Source organism: Paralichthys olivaceus, chromosome 7, assembly GCF_024713975.1.
Source record: "Paralichthys olivaceus isolate ysfri-2021 chromosome 7, ASM2471397v2, whole genome shotgun sequence".
Classification (NCBI taxonomy): Eukaryota; Metazoa; Chordata; class Actinopteri; order Pleuronectiformes; family Paralichthyidae; genus Paralichthys; species Paralichthys olivaceus.
In genome coordinates this window covers 16,748,600-16,768,444 of record NC_091099.1, presented here as the reverse complement: position 1 = coordinate 16,768,444, position 19,845 = coordinate 16,748,600, and the positions used below count along the sequence as shown (strand labels likewise).

The following is a 19,845-nucleotide window of genomic DNA, read 5'->3' as shown; positions in this document are numbered from 1 at the left end:
AGTTTGAAAAGCGCGGTGAACTATGCAGCATAAACACATAGAGCCATGTGAGGAGCACAATGCAGACTGGGAGCCTGACACGGGCTGGTTATTAAAGCACTGGGCTGCATCTGAACAGCCCCCATCAACCATCAGCGTCAGCACAATGAAAGACCCCCCCCCCCCCCCCCCCTCCCCGAACAAAGCCATCGCGTTGAAAAGCGAACCCACAGCTTCACTGTGTCGCACACGTTCAACAGCACTGCGGGGTTTTCCTTCTACTTACGGTGAAGAGCTCCCGTAAACGTCCAGGCTCCTCGAGGATCGCGCTTTAGTCAAACGGGGCGAGAATGAGAACGAGTAGCCGCTGGATCCAGATGTGCAGACGTGGAGAGTTTGTTGTTGTTACTTTAGAGAAGCGTTGGCGTTGAAACACGCGCTCGGTCCGCCGCTGCTGCCTCGCGCCGACTGCTGCTGCGGCGCGTGCGTCCGTAGTAGAGACACCGTGAAACCCGAGAGAGCCGATGATGTCACAGTCCGGATGTAAAGAGAGCGAGGTGGCCAGAGGTGCTTTTCAATGATCCCTCCCTCCCACACACCCACACGCTCACACAGGCGCGCACACACACACACACGCACACAGGCACACGCACACACAGACTGAGCAGCTACAGTATAAAGAATAATCTATGAACGGAACCCTAAAGTTATATTTTATATTCGTAAATAATATATTGTATGTTACACAATCCCATTTGATTGTGTTCCCCAATTCAATGTAACAATGATCAATGCTAATATAATGAATCAAGGTAATGTGACCTGAAAGTGGAAATGAAATGAAATGAATGGGGGGTGGACCAATTATTATGAACTACTTCTTTATTAATTAATTGATTAGAATGAATGTTAAATTCATTATTTTAGAATTTTAGACAGGAAAAAACAGATAGGTAAAAGAGAAAAACAAATGTAAGTTAACACCTTAGAGACCTTGTAAGGCCATTATTGACCACACCGTTTATCCATCCATTATACTGCTTATTCTTTGAGGGTTGTGGGGGACAGGGACAGGTTGCCAGTGTATAGTAAGGCCAACATACAACAAGCATTCACTCTCACTATAACACTTTTGAAAAGTTTGGAGTCCAATCATCCTAACCCCAATCTGCATTTCTTTCTTTAACGAAAGCCAGAGTCCTCGAAGAATACCCACAGACACAGAGAGAACATGCAAACTCCATACAAGAGACAAAGACCCCAGCTGACCTGGGAATTGAACCGAGAACCACCAACCAGTTCTCTAGAAATTGTTTGAAGAGCTGTAGATACCCTGTCTGATGCAATTTACAAATATTCTAAACCGCTCCATACATGGAAGAAACACATGGAGCAGTATGGGACAACTCAATAACAACTGAAAACATTTCGTCCACATGAAGGAACCAAATTGACTCCATCTCCCAGATTTAAACATATTCCATTCCTCCCATTGTTTATTTTGGGACTGGATCGAGGGCAAGTCAATAATTCGCACATAAATTAATTTGAGCTTTATTTCCACAGTGAGCTGCATGTGTTGTTCCTGGCATTTACTGCCTTAATATGAATGTGGGCTGTGGTGTAGCTGCACCACCCTCAGCTAATTCTTCAGCAAGTCCCGACAAAGGCGCTTGTTGAAAATGAAAAGCATAGGTCCTTAAAAGGAGCATCGTGACAGCAATTCGTACCATCCTGATAACATTGGTGCAAAACAGTGTGGACCCAGTTCAAGCCACTGAAATACTGTATCTGAGGAAGGGCTAGGCAATCAACAGAGAATGTATCGAAACATTTATAACACCTGACCTGCGCTCACTTTACACTTTAACAAGAAACACCAGCACTAATCTGAAGTTATTAGGACATTTACAGGGGGGCATAAAATAATTGTGGTATTGATTTATAAGTCATATTGCCCACACCTAATCTTAGGTATCTTAAGTTTCCATTATTGTCCATCCAAGTTACTGGACTGATGCTACGAGGCTTGTTAGTTTCAATGGGATGAAGTGAGTGAAAGAACAGAATATTAAGTAGGTTCAGCAGGGAGCCTGCGGCTATTGAAGACATGAAAGCCTGGACAATGACCTCGGTCCAACCTAGAAGCCAAACAGCTCCTCCACTCATCAACCTGCTGGGTGCAGTCAATGGCACAGGAAGACACCCAGAGACAGTCAATACACTGGTAATGGCTGTTTTTGTCTCCCTGTTCCCTCCTTTTCATTACACTTCAAAATTTCTAAAGAGTGAACTGTAGCTGTCAAAGTAGTTGAGTTTTAATAGAAACTGAACCCAAATGTTAAATGGATTGAAAAAACAGTAAAGAGACATTACAGATGTTAAATCAATAAGTAACATGGGAACTATACCTTGACTAGCTCTATTACATAAATAATGCATTGATCTTCCTTATGACGATGGAGGGGGGTTGCACTAAAATATTCAGTCCTTCAGCTATCCTTGCTTCTCTAGGGAGGGCTTTCCATGCTGGAGCATGGTGCCAAGGGATATAACCACCACCTGGAGTACAGAATGGACACCATGCCCCGAGAGGAAGTAGAGAGAGTATCTGGAGGATATATGATATGATATTTACTGACTCAATCCATGAAAGTGGAATCTGTGGCGAATCTTTGTGCTCAAACGCCCACAAAAAAGGTGTCCGAGGGGAAAGTCAAAGCAAGCTGTTCAGCCATCTGTGCTTGTGCTGTTGACACTATAGTTTTTTAAAATCCACGATAAGTGAGTCAATGTTTGCTGTCAGTGTCCAAATCAAACATTGTTACAACATAAACTGGACAGTGTGGTTTTAGACATCAGTTCATGTTTCATCTGTACAACAACCAGTCTGTGTTTGACACCTGAGGTTTCTCAAAGTATTCTCTTGTAGCCTACGGAGTTTTCCAGACTGCTCACACACTGTAAAGCTACATCCACAATAAGTCTCAGTTTAAAAATGCCATTTTCAATCTCCATCAGTGAGCATGAGCACACCTGAAAAAGTACGACACGTGTGGTGTTTTTTTGTTTTGGATTGCAACTGTAGTGTGTATGTTATAATTTCCTTTTTTGTAAATTTGGGATAGATGCCAAACTCGGGCTTAATAGTGGAAAAATACTAAGTGGTCCTTAGTGCACTTCATCAGGCATTCAGAGGGAGTGGGAGGCCTGACTACTGTTCCAAGAATCTGTTCAAGATGGGAGTAGTGGGTGGGTAGCTGGGGGTATATGACCATACCAAGGTCAAACAAACTCTTTTTTCATCTCAACCCAAAACTTAACTACTCCTCCCAATTGTATGGCTGCACACCATTAGGCTTTATGACAAGTAAGGATAACACATCAGGCAAGCTCAGATCTGTTGATGTTATCAGAGCAGTATGGTTTGGCTCCAGCACTCCTGTCTGCCTGTCAGAGCTGAAAGCCTTGTAAAGTAACAAGACAATGTGCGTGTGAAGGCAATAAAGAGGCTGTAAACAATAGCATCACCTGTGCAACAATAGAGCTCAACAGTCTGGTTTCCAGAAGTAAAAATCCTATTCATATTCTGAATAGAGATTTTGGTCATCAGCCATAATATTGTAATCATCCGAGGTAGACACTGGCTACGAGATTGTGAAACAATGTGTTTTTGCTCCTGTAGAAGCCACAAGTCCTAAAGATATCGACTGCATGTGGAGAAAAACATATTAACAATGTTATGGGGAAGTATTACGCTTCCCACAATCGATCAGGTGTAATAATGAGATCTGTGATTGGTGGAGCTTGCTGTTACCATGGAAATGTCCATTTTCTGATTTTTTTTTTGCTCCAAATCAAATGTTTATGGTCTTGATTACTTATGCAGCTAGTCGGCCTGGTTCCACATTGCAAACTATTTTTATAAGGGTTTTCTGAAATATCAATAAAGAAAATCCTCATGGGAAATATACCTCCAGAACCAGAGCCATTCTAAAAGTGGGCATTCAATGTGATGCTCTATATGATCCAGTAAAATGCTACAACAATGTAAAAAGCTTACATTACAACACATTTGCACCTCAGGCCTCAGTTTGATTTTAAAGTAAAGCTGAAGATTAGGTATGTACAGTGATGTGTTCACGTAAGAGTCTTGCCCCCTAAAAGCATTAAATACCTTCAACTACATGATCATCTTGTGTGACTAATAACCAGTTGTCATGAACAGCACAAGGCAACTGGAGCCAGGCTATATGGAGGAAGCTACAAAGTAAAAAAAAAACCTCCACCTACATTGTACCAATTATCAATGAGCAACACGGTTTCTTTCTGTTACAGCTTTGCACTAGAGGTTCCATCCAATTCTCAGCTGACAGATGCCAAGGAGAAGCTTTCAGACTCATTAACTGCCCACACAGAGTCACAGAGAGACAGACATGAGGGGAGAGGGAATCGCTGTAAGTGTTCACATGTGTATCCACCCTCCCTCAGAGGAACCTCCTCTACCTGCCCACTCACGCTCGTCTCTGGCTATTTCCTCTATCGCCTTTATACTCCCACATGCACACACTCTCCTTTGTCGCTGAGCTGCAGGTTCTTACCTGCTTGAGTTTGAAAGAACTGCAAGTAGCTTCAAGATGATATCGGAATGGGAGCGTTTGCCAGGGCCCTGCATGGGGCTTTTTTCCAGCTGAGTGATGGTGAAAGAATACTGCATGCATAAATAGTCCCATTACAAGCTTGTCTTTGGGGAGCCGGTGAGGGGCTGGGCTGAGATGGCCACCCTATTGGCGCCTTGTTGTTTGAGCGTGTGGTCTAGGGGAGGGGTTCTCCAACTCTAGTAATTAGCTGTGTGTCAAATGAAGCTGAAAAACAAGAGTGGAATCCTAAGTGCCTGAGCAGTTACATCCAGACACAGAAGACCAAGATCTAGTCACTGTAGTGACACCAGAGAATTGAAAATATTTTTTTGTTTCCAATCAAGGACTTTGTGGAGGTCACACTTTTAATGAATAATGAATTGATGCTGATTAAGACAAGTACACATGAATGTAAATAGTTAATTTTATTTTGAAAAAAAATGGATAAAGGCTGTGCACAGTGAAGGATATCCAGGTGATCCATGACATGTCATGGCATGCTTCAGGAGAAATACCAGCTAAGACTGATGTCATCCAACAGGATCTCCAAGAACAGAGCAACAAAGGAAAAGCTCTAAAGCGGTTTCCTTCACTGGAATGAAGACAGGACTGATGTTTATGAAGAAATCTCAGCACCAATCAGTTTTTTTTTACATGAAAATTTCAGTATTGGTGATGCTAACATTATTCTTTATAGCATACTGTATAATGCTTTTTTATTTTTTCCCTTTTCTAAAGTGTGTTTAAGGTTTTAAAGTTCTGCAAAGTTAAAAAGCACAAAGTTGTTAGTACGGAAAACTCCTATAACAGCTCCTCTTCAGAAAGAAATGCCCTTTGAAGCACCTGATACACCTCATCAGTAATCTGGCTGCTTGTTCCACATCTTAATGATGTCAACTGACACACATTTACATACTGAAAACCTAGCGGCTAGTCTAGCACGCTCCCTAACAAAGCCAGGTTAAGCAAGAGGAGAGGCTGACATTTCTTACATGTGCTGGCAGTGGTTGACCAATCACAACAGGATGGGCCAATCAGCTGGCCATTCAGAGTAGACACTGCTCCTAAAGCTCCTGAATTGCCTTGTTGATAGCCCGGCTGATACTTCTGCATTATTGTGATGTAATGTGGTATCACAATTCCCCATATTTGCATAATGCACACCTAGCAGACCGTCTGGCATGCCCCCTAACAAAGCCAGGTAGTGTTGCAGAGGTTTTTATTTTTTGTGCTACAAGTGTTTGACCAATCACAAGAGAGTGGACCAGCTGGCCAATCAGAGTGGACTGGGCTTCTATCAAAAGGGGGGCCTTAAAGAGACCAGAGCTCAACCCAAGCGTTCCAGAAAGAGGCTGAAAAGAGGAGGTGCAGCAATGGACAGTCTGAGGAAAGTGATGCTTTTTCTGAACATTACAGCGAGTAGACGATGGAAAAGATGGACATTAACAGTAAACCTTTTTAAGTAATAACCTAAAATAAAACAAGGAACCTGAATATGTCCCCCTTATATATTGTTGTGTTATTAGAAACAACACAATGATTTATGGTGCACAGGTACAATAGTCACAAATGCACCACAGCTCTGGGAGGAGGCCATGAAAGGAAAATGTGTTGACACTCAGCACTGTGTGTGCATGTGGACTGAAAAGATCAAAGACAAACATGGATCACTTTGCGGAGGCTAAGAGAATGGACCAGTCACTGTGGAAGTCAAACTCACACTCCCCCAGGCTGCCAGGAAGTTTAGGAGAGTCAAATCCTGTAATGAATTACAACACCCTGCTGACTATAATTAAATGAGCTGGCCATAAATCACTGAGCTAATGACACATTGAAAATCAATAGGCGTTATTTGGGATTTGTCTCATACTAGAGCAGATAAGCCAGTTGGAGGCGAAGGCAATGCAGCCCTGTGATCACACCAAGATGCTCAACAATGATGAAGCAAAAGAGTGGGAGAAAGATCAGGTTTGCAGCTCAGTGAACCCGGAGTGTTCTTCAATGGCAGTGGCGAGTGAAATTACAGGAGGTCAGCATGAGAACAGAGGGGTCGGACAACTCGCTTCACTGCTCGGGCTGCTTTGTGGAACCTTGGCAGCACTGACAGTCACAAATTCCAAAGTTTGTGAGTCACAAACACCAATCGTGATGCGTTCTAGAATTAGTCCTCAGCCCTCCCCCTTCCAACACAACTAAAAGACCTGCTTACTCACCAGGCTTGGCTTCATTGTCTTTCTTACCTCAAACTCAGTGTATTAGCAGGGGGGTCTTGACTCTAGTCACAATCCAGAAATATCTATAGATGCTTTACACAGCACAACAGACAACATCAGCCTGTCAACTCTGTGTTTACACCACTGAGGCAAACACAGAGGTAATCTGTGAATCTGTGCCAAAAATGTGCTTTTGAATAATTTATAGTTCTGTTAGGTAAACAATCAAACCTTTATGTAACCACAGCATTGAACTGTGTGGCTCCAGGTTTGCAGAATGATGAGATAAGTCTGTTTAAATCTGTCCAGTAAAGCAATGATAAAGTCATATAAATAGGACGCTTGAGGACTAGCACAAAATAATACTATAATCTTATTTCTGTCACTGCATATAGAGACGTTCCTGTGCATACATTACAACACCAAGCACTCTATCTTATATGATCTACAGCACATGAAGAAAGTGTTTTTAGGAAGCATCCACATCCACTTCTGCTCATTACACAGCAGAAAAAAAGGTTACAACGGAAGGCATATGCTTCAAAAAGGGTTGCACTTAGTCTCTTAATTATTTATGGGTGTGTTACGCAATAAACCAATCGAAATGTCATATCCTATTCCTTTTAAAAGCTAGGAGTACTTAGTTGACTGATGTTATGATGTCAAATTTGCCAGGTATAAGACAGAATGCTTATGCACAAAGAAAATTACAAGAGCAGACAATCTATGGCAACAGCAGGACTGCAGCAAAGCACCTTGAGGTGAAGTAGGGAACCCACCTACGGTATGTAGGTGCATGTTATTATCTTAACTTTTTGGTCAAGATAGCAGTGCACCAACAATGCGTCCGACCACACTTCATTTTAACACAGACACGCCCTTGGGGACAAGTGCATTTGCTATTTAAACAACATGGGCACTGCATTGGAAAATGTCAACTGCTCGGTATATGGCATCACTTTTGGTGTAAGATTGCACCCTAACACTGCAAGTTTGGCAGGAAATTAGGTTTCTACTACTGTACCAATGTGTCTCGATTGCAATGAAGATATATTGTATACAAATTCTCCTTCACTATTTTTCCTACAGATATCATATAATAACCCTTTCAGACAAACACACTGATGTGAGTCAGTGGTTGATTGGAAAGAGTTAAAATGCACTATCACCAAACATGGATAGGTGGACACTTGCTTCTGTCAGAATTTGTAATTGATATTGAAGCTACATTTAATGCCCAGAGCAGAAGACAGAGCTTACTGAGAGAAAACTAAACCTTGTGAAATTGATACTCTATTGGATAGGACACAGAATTATGTGTCAATCTAAGGGTGTGCAGTCGTGTGTAGGGAACTACTACCGCAAACTGTGAACAGTTCATGAATAATAATGAACAGTGGTGAAACATGTGAAAGCAGATTCATTTAGCAGGGTCAAATGTAGGTTGAACATTCAGTTTATTCTGCTACAGTCTAATACAGCTGCCCTGCACTAAATCCTACCTTCAACAAGGTTATGATACTCAGATTATGTTCAGACTGCTAATGAGAGATGTTGATCCAACTTTATGACAATAGCAGGATGTAGTTTATGGTGCTGTTTAACTGTATTGCTTTTTAAATTGAGGTGATTCAATTATTAAACAGCCTTAATTTAAAGTGGGAGCACCTCATAATTTAGCAGATGAGCATATATTAAGTCAACCAGTTTAGAAGCCATTGCATGGCTCCCACATGATGTCACTCAATGAGAAAACCACAGTAGTTCACAGCCAAATACAGTAAAATACTAAAATAACTCTGAATGCATGAAAAACCTTGGTCTCTTATTAAAGACTTCACAGAACATTTCACACATCCTGCAGCTCAATGGCAGGTGTGGAAATGTTGTAAATCAGGCCTCATTCACTCTCATTTCCACAGTGGACACATACAAAAGTTGCACACGTTAATATCTATGCTTAACGAATGCATAGATATGTCTACCAGAGTGGACAATGTAGGCCATGTTCCAACCACATACACAAGGATTCTCCGTAACCAATACCAAAACAAAGTAAACAGATATGAGGGAATATCATTGGTCCATCCCCATAATTAAAAATATGACAGTGGAGAAGCTCAAGGCAGCATGTATCATAGCTCAATCTACCTGCTCACTCTCCTCCTGAGACTACGTTTTAGTTTCAGTCTGATTATGGAGCAGAATTGAGATGTTATAGGAATTTAATTAACTCTGCTTCACCAGACGTGACATCATGTGTCTGTGTAAAATAAAAAAGACCTTCTATTTTCTTCCACAAGTACTTCCCTTATTCCAAAAGAACGGGATGCAAACTGTCAATTCATCTCAACCGTTCAAGAACTCTAACCCCATCTCAAACGCTAAACAACAAAAAGGCTCAGGTTTTATGGCACTCACTTATTTAAAGACCGAGCTAATTGTCTAAATGAATATGAATAAGAACAATTGAAATGCATTGAGATGGTGAATAATCTAATTTGAATTAGCTATTGTCACAGCCACACAATTGCTTCAAGTATAGAACTGAGAGGGACAGAAAGAGAGAGAGAGTGTGAGAAACACAGGCGGTGTGGGGTGCTACAGCAATGGCAGTTGTAAATTCTTGTAGTTTTAATTTCCAGGGCAGGAAAAATGTTGTTTTCAAGGGTTTCACATCTCACCGCTGGCTCACATTCAGATGCAGACTGCTTTTTTAAATAATTAGTTACTGGGCGTGATGGGATCTATAATCGCTGTAGTGCCACTCAGGCTGTGAGAGATGCAGCCCTTCAACGCTCGACTCAGTCTGATCAGCTGAAGTGCATCACGTCAATCCAGTGGAGCCTGTCACTCCTCTCTTGGAAGGAACCCAGTGTGCTTTGCCAGGGCTCCACCAAAGAGGGGAAGCATTTTTGCAGAGTCGTTCCCACAGATACCTTCCCGTGGGGTGGGAGCTCTGTGAGTGTGTTTCAGTTTTCCAATGCAGCACTACTGCATGCCAACACTGCAAAATGACTGACTTGTTTCTTTATAAAGTTAATTATCTTAGTTATGAATAAAGCAGTAAAGCTGAACTGCAAATATTTAGTTAATCTGTTCTTTGTTTTTGGGTTTTAGACTGATGGCTATAAAGAATGCCAACCTAATTAACATGTGGACACATATATACAGGAACTATATACATGTAGAGATAGAGAAATAAATTAATGAGTAAATGTACATAAAGAAATGGATAAATGTAGAAATAAAGAAATTTCGAACTGTTTATTTTTTGTTTTATCTATTTATGCGTCTTTACCTATACTTACTACTTATTTACAAGATATGATGAACAACAGCATATAATCTACAAAATACTCAACAGATAATCTACAATGAAAACAACAACAATAGTAGATCTTATCATAGTTGTTGTAGCCTTACAGTAAAACACTGGCTAACTTTCTTTAGATCCTGTGTTACATCCTCTTTGTCTGGTTCATGAAGCTGGGGGGCTGTGACAGATCTACACAGACAGACAGAGAGATGGGAATGTTGTGGTAGTATAGAACGAGGTCCTGATCCACTACCTCGCCTTGAGCAGTACTAAGCATGCTCAGTAGACCTGCCAGAGGGCCAGCAAGGCTTCTGCTTTGGCCTACTTCTGATAAAACCAGTAATGTCATGGAAAGTTTCATTTGCAATGTGTGTGTGCTTGTGTGTAAGACAGTGTGCGTGCATGTCAATTTGACAGAGAATATGTGACAGGGAGAATTGTGCCCTCAATATAGGAGCAAAATCCAATAGCATCAACCGCAGCCACAAACAAATAACACCACCCCTGGTGCAGACTGTTATTGATCCATCTGTCATCCACAACTTTAACAGGGAAAGATATGAATGTACTGGAGTTGCAGAAAAAGCCACAACCACAATTGCAGCTGAGGGGAAAAGACTTTGATTCCAGATGAGCAGATACTGAGAGAATGACAGGCTTTAACCGACAATGTAATGAAATGCAACACAGGATCTGTTAAGCTCTAGTTCCTCCGGTCCCCGGGCAAAGAGAGCTGCTAGCGTAAGCAGCATAGAGATAGGACAGCACTGTCTCACTCAGACATCGCTCCAACTCATTGTAAAAAAAGATGACCAACAGAAGTGGGTCAGACATGAGAGCGACAGACCAAGAAACGTCCAGAGTCAGAGAGAAAGAAAGAGAGAGAGAAAGAGAGTGAAGCAGAGGTTTATGTAAATGTGACTGTATGACTTCAGAAATTATACATGATTGAAGTTAGAGGGACTAGAAGTCACACCCAAAACAAAAAACAGTTGTAATCATAGAGGCACATTTTTTCTATGACATGTTAACTTACAATTACATGAAAATGTGTTGATTACAGTCATAATTTTCTCCAGGCCTTTTTATTTTAGCTCTCTGACGAAGCACAACAACACCCATCATGGGCTGTGGACTGTCAAATATTAACATCTTCAGGTTGCTGGAGAGCAAACAGCAGCTGACTGAACAAACATTGTGGGGCGCGGCACGTTTTCCAGTTCCTGTCTCCAGTTTCAGTCACGTGAAGCAATCACACCTTTATAAACAACGTGTTACATCACTTCATCAGTTCTGCATCTCTACTCTAAATGACATGTTCAATTTATAGATCCATACACTGATTCAATGACTGATTCAATGAATTGCCTTGTAATTTCTATCTTCATTTTGATTTGGTTAATACAGACATATATAAGTATAGTGGATGCTATGATAAGTATTAAAGGTACAGTCTGTAGAATTTTGTGATATTTAGTGTTAAAATTGAATGTTGCAGCTGAATACCCGTCATCTCCCCCTCCCCTTCCAAACATGAAAAAGAACCTCTGGTAGCCTTCAGTTGTCATAAAAACTCAAAAAGTGTTTAGTTTGTCCAGTCTGGACTAATGAAAAAACATGGCGGCCTCCATAGAGAGGACCCCCTCGATGTAAATATAAATTATTTAAATATAAAGGGCCTTTTTTGGGGTAAAGAAAACTACAATTCATACAATTTAGATGAAACGAACTAGTGAAAACATCATGAGGATTATTCTACATTCAATTTCTGCCAATAGTTCCCTTTCACCTGAGTCTTACACACTGGACCTTTAAGTTCTAACTGTCAATAATAATGTCTTAAAGATTTTTGGGGCTTGATATAAATATAATAGCTTCTGCGTAAATTATATCGTCTGATATCGATTGCAGGTGCCTGAACCAAATCAAATCATTATCATACTGTTACAGAATTTGTGATATCACATCATTATCCAAATAAATGTTGTATCGTGATGAAACTTGTGATTTACAAAAAACATAAGCGACTGATTAAACTTTGCAGAGAGAACAGAAGCACTGTACAGACACAAAACCTGTTAGAAATGCAAACTTTTGTGCAGACACAACAAATAAATCAGACATGCTGCTGAATGTTGAATTTTACAGGGGATGGATCAGCTACGGCTGCAAAACTCCAACCTGAATGCTGCCTAATGTAAATCAACAGATAGAGACACAGTGGTGACATAGAAAAACACAGTAAGTCGTTCAGGACTCACAAGCAGACGTGTATTTAGTTTCTCAGAAGTAGCCTATTTTTAAGGGAAAATTACATATTATACCTCAGTTTATACATACAAGCAATTTTTTGGACATGGTTGAGATATACTGTATATGAGTATTGCTGACAAATCAAATAAAAAGTATGGGGCTTTAATGCATCCCAAACTGTGTCCCCGCTTAACTTTACTATAACCTGATCTGACATTCTATTACAACACCCTGTTAATCCATATTTGAAACGGGGGCAATCAATGCTGCTCTGAAACAACAACTGGGAGTGTGCAGGGGAAGGAAACAGCTGACAAATTGAGGACAGCTCTCAGTGAAAGGCAGTCGGCTGAGATGGAGACTCAACCCAATGCCAGTTTGGCACGTTCGTGCAACTTTGTCATACATTTCTTAGCGAGATCAACGGCAAAAATTGGAGCTTAAAGCATGAAGTACTGTAAGGCTTTGAATTTGAAAGAGACAGTGTTAGTGTATTTTCCATAATTTGACCTCCTCTGTAAAAACAGACTCATCAAGGGGAGAGGCCAAATCTCTAAATCTGTTTTACAGGGAGTGTCTCCTCGTAGGTCAGCTGTTTTTGTAGGTGCAGCTGCATTACTGAAATCCTCAGAGAAGAAGAACAACAAGCTACTTTTGTCCAAGTTTAAATCCAGTTCCTTTACAGCTCAGCACACCCACAACCAAGCAAGGCAGGCCCAGCTTATTATTTCACATCAACACGCTCCGTGGAAATGTGTTCTGAATTCTGTGGGCTGCAGGTCCCTCCTGGTTATTGTCCTCTGACCAACAGCTGCATGTGTCAGGCATAGAGCTATAAGGGCTCACAGAGGCAATACATCAACATCTGGACAAGCATGTACATTATGAGAATGGAAAGGGTTACTCAGAAAGACAGGAGAGGAAGAAGCAGAGAGCAAATTGTGGATGGTTTAACATGCTGGAGCTGAGTGGACTGCAAGAAACCGAGGTAAGAATGTTGTCCACTTCTTCTATTGAACATGGGCCACATGCTCGAGGCAGTTTCCATGAACACACGAGTAAGCAGTCTGAGAAACAGTGAAGGGTCAGACAGTGGGAAGAAATGTTCCCTCTCGGTCAACGCACTCTACTGTAAACATCTCAAGGTGAATATACCCAGTCATCCTCCTGTTTTTGTCAGAGTCAAGGCCTCTTCACTTTCTAAGAGAAACATGCACTCAAGTGCCACTTATCTGGATTGATGATGAAAAAAGCACAGTGGGGGCGAGGAGGGATGAAGAATAAGGAAAACACAAAATGTGTCATTAATAAGACTTGTAGTCTATGACAGACAGACACACACCCACCCACACATTTAAACAGACACACATGAATACACACACACACACACACACACACACACACACACACACACATTGCTCACATACAAATTCATGAATTTTCTTTTCACTCACTTAACCAGAGGTATGGTATTACATTACACTGCACCCTATCAGCACAGTTATCTTCTGTTGTAAACTGTATTTTTTTAAATATTATAATGGATACATTTTTAAAAACTTTATTTTAAACTGTTAGATGTATTTTTTATTTACCTCTATTTACTCCCCAATTCCATTTCTGATTCTGATGCAGAGATTCTGGATGCAATGGCCAAAAATTCAACACTGCCCTCTAATGGCCACAGTTAAACTTGACTTCGTCAGGACACTTTCATATTTATAGAATATATTTGGAAAATCTAGGACAATGATATAATTACGTGGACCAAGATCAAGAGACAATGCTGCTGAAAATGTTTGAAGATGACTTTAAAATGCTTCTGAGTTTACCAAGGGAGTGAAACTGCATCACTAAAATCCACTGATATTGTTTTACCAGAATGCCTCTAAAAATACTCATCCCCTCAATTTTACATAAAACACACTTTTATCACACTCCCTCTATACATAAGATATCAATTTCATTGAATTTCAATTTGTTTTCAAGTGCACTGACTTAAACTGTTTGCTCCTTATACACCTAATTCCATAACTTTTTGTTGTTATTGCTTGTTTTGTAACTGTTGTGTACTTTATTATTGTCCCTTGTACTGTTTGGGACACCATCGAAAACAAGACGATACATCTTCAGGAGTTTATGACAATAACATTTCCTACTGATATGAAAAATGTTTCCAGTTTGCCAATGTTGGTATGTTTCAACATTTTAAATCACAAGTAGTGAGAGCAAATATCACATTTTAACATTTTAAATACAACATAGATCTCTCGTTTGCAATGTTGAATTTTAATATTGAGTTTGTATTGCATTATGTTATGCTCCTTTGATGCCCTCTGCTGTGCAAAAGCAATAATTACACTTTGTTAGCAAAACAACTAAAGGCATGCAGGCCAACCAACATCTGGTCTTAATCGCAGTGCTTACTTCTCACTTTCAGCCGCACAGTCAGCTATTCCTGCAGCTGGAAACGGATGCCAAAGAAAAACAGCACTTTCTGGAGATGAGCACGGAAATGTACGCAGGCCTAAACAATTAAACCCACATCACAGGAGGGCTGGATGATCTCAGTCAATTTATGCACACTCATCAAAGAAATCACAGAGGAGATTTCTGAGTGCAGCTTCTAGACTCTTTAAGACTTGTCTATGTTTAGAAGAAAAGCCTTGCAGATGGATAGACACAAATCCGGAGCACAAAATGTATTTTTTTCCTCTGGGACGTTTCCCCCCTCGTGAAAATATCCAACATCAATACAACATTCAGCCACCCTAATCCAGACAAGTGCAAAAATCTTCCAGTGTTTCAAGGCCAAAATTACAGCACAGTAGGAAATTCATGATATGCAGGCTATGATTATCTTTGTGAAGTATGATTAAAAGCATAGTATTTACATGCAATGACACAATTTTATCTTGGAGCTTGCCAAATGATAAAAGTGAGAGTTGTATCTAAGGTGCTATTGTTGCATCAGATACACGAACTACGGACAAAACCCATCAGGGATTTTTAAAGTCTTATTTTTCTATTTTATTTACACAATCTTCCACAGAGGCACAGATATTGCTTAGATCAAAGGATAGACATACTATGTTCAGATATCAGACAATGACAGAAACTAAAGCTTGTTCAAAGAATAGTGCACGTTTAATTTTTGAAAATAACTTCAATCAAATGAGGAAACCTCAAAATAATCCAGATCAAAGTGGCTTTTCATCTCTCTGCTGAACACAAAGATGTACAACTCAGTCTATTAATGGCTGTGCTGGAAGAAAAAGAAACGACAGGACAGTATTGCACAGACACACACACACACACACATCAAATCATTCTTCCATCTACTCTCCGCTCAAGGTGCAGTCAAGGTTTCACAACACTGCTTTCTTTCTCCAGCAGCTGCAATTTCTGTGGGATGCCCAGCTGCCCCCAGGCTAAATTTAACATGTGGCCTCTCCACCAAGTCACAGGTCTGCTCCAAGGTTTTCTTTCCATCATCTGTTTCCTGATGGCGTCCTCCAAAAAGGCAATCTAGAGGGGGAATCCCTTCCACGTGCCTGAATCCCCTCGAGTTGCTGAGTGTGAAACAGCTGCAGAACTACAACAGCATCAGTAAACTCCTCACCCAGTCATGGAAAGCGATGCAAGAAGCTATTGGCTATCTTGTTACTGTTGACTGGTGATGGTCGGCACAAATGTCAACTACTAAACAAAGGGCTCTGAATAATCCCTGGATTATCTCTCTTATAGTCTGTCATAACCATAGACCCTATATAAAGATGGACGATATGAATGCTCTCCAATAAGTGGAGCCATAGTATCTTGGTCGTCCTCTGGTGGCTGGTTGCAGTATAGGTCATAAATGTTAGTGGATGGTATGTGGACCAAACTAAAAAGTCAAATACATTTTTCTCAAAGATGGTTTCTGTCATATAAATTTAACACACTGATGTATGTCCATGTGCTTCTTTTTCCAGAATTAGTTATTTGATGTTATAAAAACAGGGTACATCATCGTTGATAGCTGATCGACTGTCTCGTGGTTGGTCAACGGCGGCTCCAAATTCAGAACATGGCAGTGTTCATATATGGGATATTTCAGTTTCATTTCTAGATAGTGGGAGGAAGTTGAGTAGTCCATCTTTATAGTCTATGACCATAGCAATCATATCACTGAACCTGCAGTTGACATCACAATCCCACTTAGACATCACCAAGTGGGACATATGCTTACTTTACGGAATAAATGGACAAACTCTGTCTCCAGAGTGAAGAAGGCTCTTAGATTGAAATGTGTTCAATCTCAATCAAACAGCATCCCACTCAGCAGAAAAACAACTCAATTTCAGTGGGAGGTGATGTTCAAATGAAGCCAAGAGAATGATATCTGTAAACAACAGAGGGAACAGAGGGATGGTCTCAAACACTGATGTTGCTCTCCAGGCCTCGGCTGTGGCTTGATAAGTTGTCACAGACATGCTGCCTCGCTCCAACTGAGTAAATAACAAATGGCTCACAGCCCCCCTGGTAACCCTCCGTCAAAAGATTCCGGTAAGGATAATTTGTAGAACTAGCAGCATATAATCTTGAGTTTAATCACTTAATTGCTAATAGATACATTTTATATAACAAAACTAAAGAGATGGCACATCTAAAAATCTTGGAAAAAATCAGTATAAATAAATGTATTGTTTTTTTTCCTGTGCCCCTAGTGGTGTTGCTCATAGCTTTCTTCTTCATGTCTTGCCATAAAAACTGAGGAGATTTATCACAAAATACCTTAACTGATACTTTTTTAGCCATAACGGAAAGTTTCAAAAAACGAAATGACACATCAAAACAACATTTAAACCCATTACTATGGTTTTATACAAAAAGGATTTCTAAAGGTCCTTCAGGAACGACATGACTTCAGCACACCCTAAATATTTGAATGTAATTATGTCAGTGTGTGTGTGTGTGTGTGTGTGTGTGTGTGTGTGTCTGCGTTTGTTCATGTGTTTGTTCATGTGTTTGTTCATGTGTTTGTTCATGTGTTTGTGTTTCCCTCCCCATTTTATTTTGTACCATGCTAGTAAAGTAGTGACTCATGTTTTTTTTGTGATTTATGTTATGGTAAAAAATGAAAAAAGTGGTTCTTTAGGTTTCCATAACAAGAAGAATACGTAATTGTTGCCAGGACCTCAAACCACATACATCCACATCAGGTCCTGCCAGATATCTTATAACTTGGGGAACATTCACTTTGACCTTTTCCATCCACATAAAAACATAATTAGCAGACATCCATGACTCATGGATCACCTTCAGTGTCATTTTTTATAGGGTAAAGGTGAGAGACCACGACTGTCTTAGCAGTGTCTGTTAATCACAGCAAAGGCGACAAATTCTACAGACAGAAGATGAAGTTGTTCCCAAAGACCCCAATTGATTTCCCCTTACTACAAGCTACACGCCTTAATTTAAACAGACATCCATTCAAAGAGCAGAACATTTCAGTTGAGATTGTAGCAAAGCTCATAACAAGAAGAATCTCCATGAATGAATCTCCATACTGTATCCTCATGTTTGCATTTAACAGCAATAATAATTGTTTTCACAAGTTTTCACCTGTAAATTATATGATTTTTAGAGATATAAAATAAAAGTGTTATATGTTTATATTTGTCGATTTCTTATTCTCTTTTGAGAATTCTGATTAGTGCAAAAGCACTGACAGGATTGCTACTTAATTTCAGGGCACTTACTTACTTTTAATGGAAAATATAAACAATCATACCCTAATTCAAATTTTATAGAACCAAACCTAAAAAATACAAGGCAGTCAGAAATGCCCATGTTCTTCATGACACAATAAACAATGCTTCTTTAAAGGATACAGTGAGAAGAAATGTCATACCTTGTTAAGTCACATAGGAGGAACAGACGCAAATATCTCTGGAGCCCAGGAGAAATGAAATTCACAAATGCTACATGGTACAAATGCTTGAAAATACCCTTTGAAACCTTTTGCTATGTCAAACAATGCCACACCTACTTTCTTACTGCAACTAGGCAATGAGCCACTGAGACACAGGGATATATATATACCACATTAATATGAACCATCAGTCTGCCAACAAAGCACCATGACACCGTAGCTGCAATATTAAAACTAGAATGGCCCTCAGTAGAGCATATAACACCTCCAAGGCCCAACAGTCCCCTTAAATTCAATCAAGCAGCACCTATTTTCACACACTCATGGATCAGTTTCCTTAATGTGCCAGATTTTTTTTCATTAAGAAACATAAGTTATTCTCAGGGGACAACGCCCCATTTGGTAATGAGATTAAAAAAAAAGAATTCCAGTATCTGCCCCTCTGTCTGCATAAGGATTTTTGAATTCCTAATCCTCTGTTCAGAGTAATACTATATAATTTCATATCCATGATTACTGCACCTTTGATATGGGTGGTGAGTGTTAGAGATTACATCAAAACCACAGTGAAATGAAGCAACAGGGCCAATCCCAACTCTAACACACCCAAACTCTGTGATAGTGGAGAAATATGACTGATTCGAAACTCCTGGCTTCACATTAGTGAACACTGTGCTGCAAGAACAATGTCCAATTTGTGAGAGAAAGCCTGTTGTTGATTTGTTACAATGCCTCATATGTCTGCTGCTCCACACTAAAATAATTCTGCATTAGCCAACGCACTATTCTCAAATATTTGTCCATTAACACAGAGGTCACATCAGGCCACATAGAGTCATAGTAAAAAAAAAAGTATCTTATTTTAGTCTGTCTAGAGGTGAGGAATATGTCAGTGATTCATAATGTTTTGTTTGACATTCATAATTAATGCACAATTATCAAGAGCAACTGAGGATTAGTAAACAGAGCCCAAAACCTGACAGCACTGAGTGACTAAGTGCAGGTTTATTTTGTCAGTTTTAACTGTGTGGTTTTGCAATGGGATGTGGGAGTATGGGAATGAAAAGCTGGCCTAATTCATACATACCTCTCCTCTTTGCCTGAGGCAAGCTCTCAACATGAGTCTATTAGTTCCTCATTACTAAAATGAGTCTGTTAACATGGCTGCTGGGCTTTACCTACAGACCAGTCCATGCTTCAAGTGGAAAGATATGAGACAGAGGGCAGGAGTAACAAAGCTGTAATTGGGGTGTTTTTGAGTCATGTTTCACCTGAAATCTGAAACAGCACTGTAGAGCCTCCAATGTTTGATTCAGCAGGCTTCAGGTCCATTGTCATCACTAAAGCCAGATTTTTTGGTGGCCCATAACAATATTAGAGTAAAACTTTCTGATACTGATATACCTCGTGATACATATATATTATAAATGCATATTTTTCAAAATCTGGCAATGATTCTTTAGATGTTATTATCAAACTGTCATGACAATGAAATGTAATTGAGGCTTGATACTTAAACCATAA

At 40.1% G+C, this 19,845-nt stretch overlaps 1 protein-coding gene across 23 annotated transcripts in view; it reads right to left on the bottom strand.

Annotated features, from left to right (window-relative positions):
* The window catches only part of LOC109624508 (pleckstrin homology domain-containing family A member 5-like), an 88,288-nt gene that overhangs the window by 48,952 nt on the left and 19,491 nt on the right, over nt 1-19,845 (bottom strand). For 3 of the 23 annotated variants that reach the window (XM_069528204.1, XM_069528209.1, XM_069528205.1), the window contains exon 1: nt 266-518. The exons of the other annotated variants lie outside the window; for them this stretch is intronic. The gene's annotated coding sequence lies outside the window, so the exon portion shown is untranslated. Of the gene's footprint in view, nt 1-265; nt 519-19,845 lie in introns of those variants that run through there. 23 annotated transcript variants of the gene reach the window in all.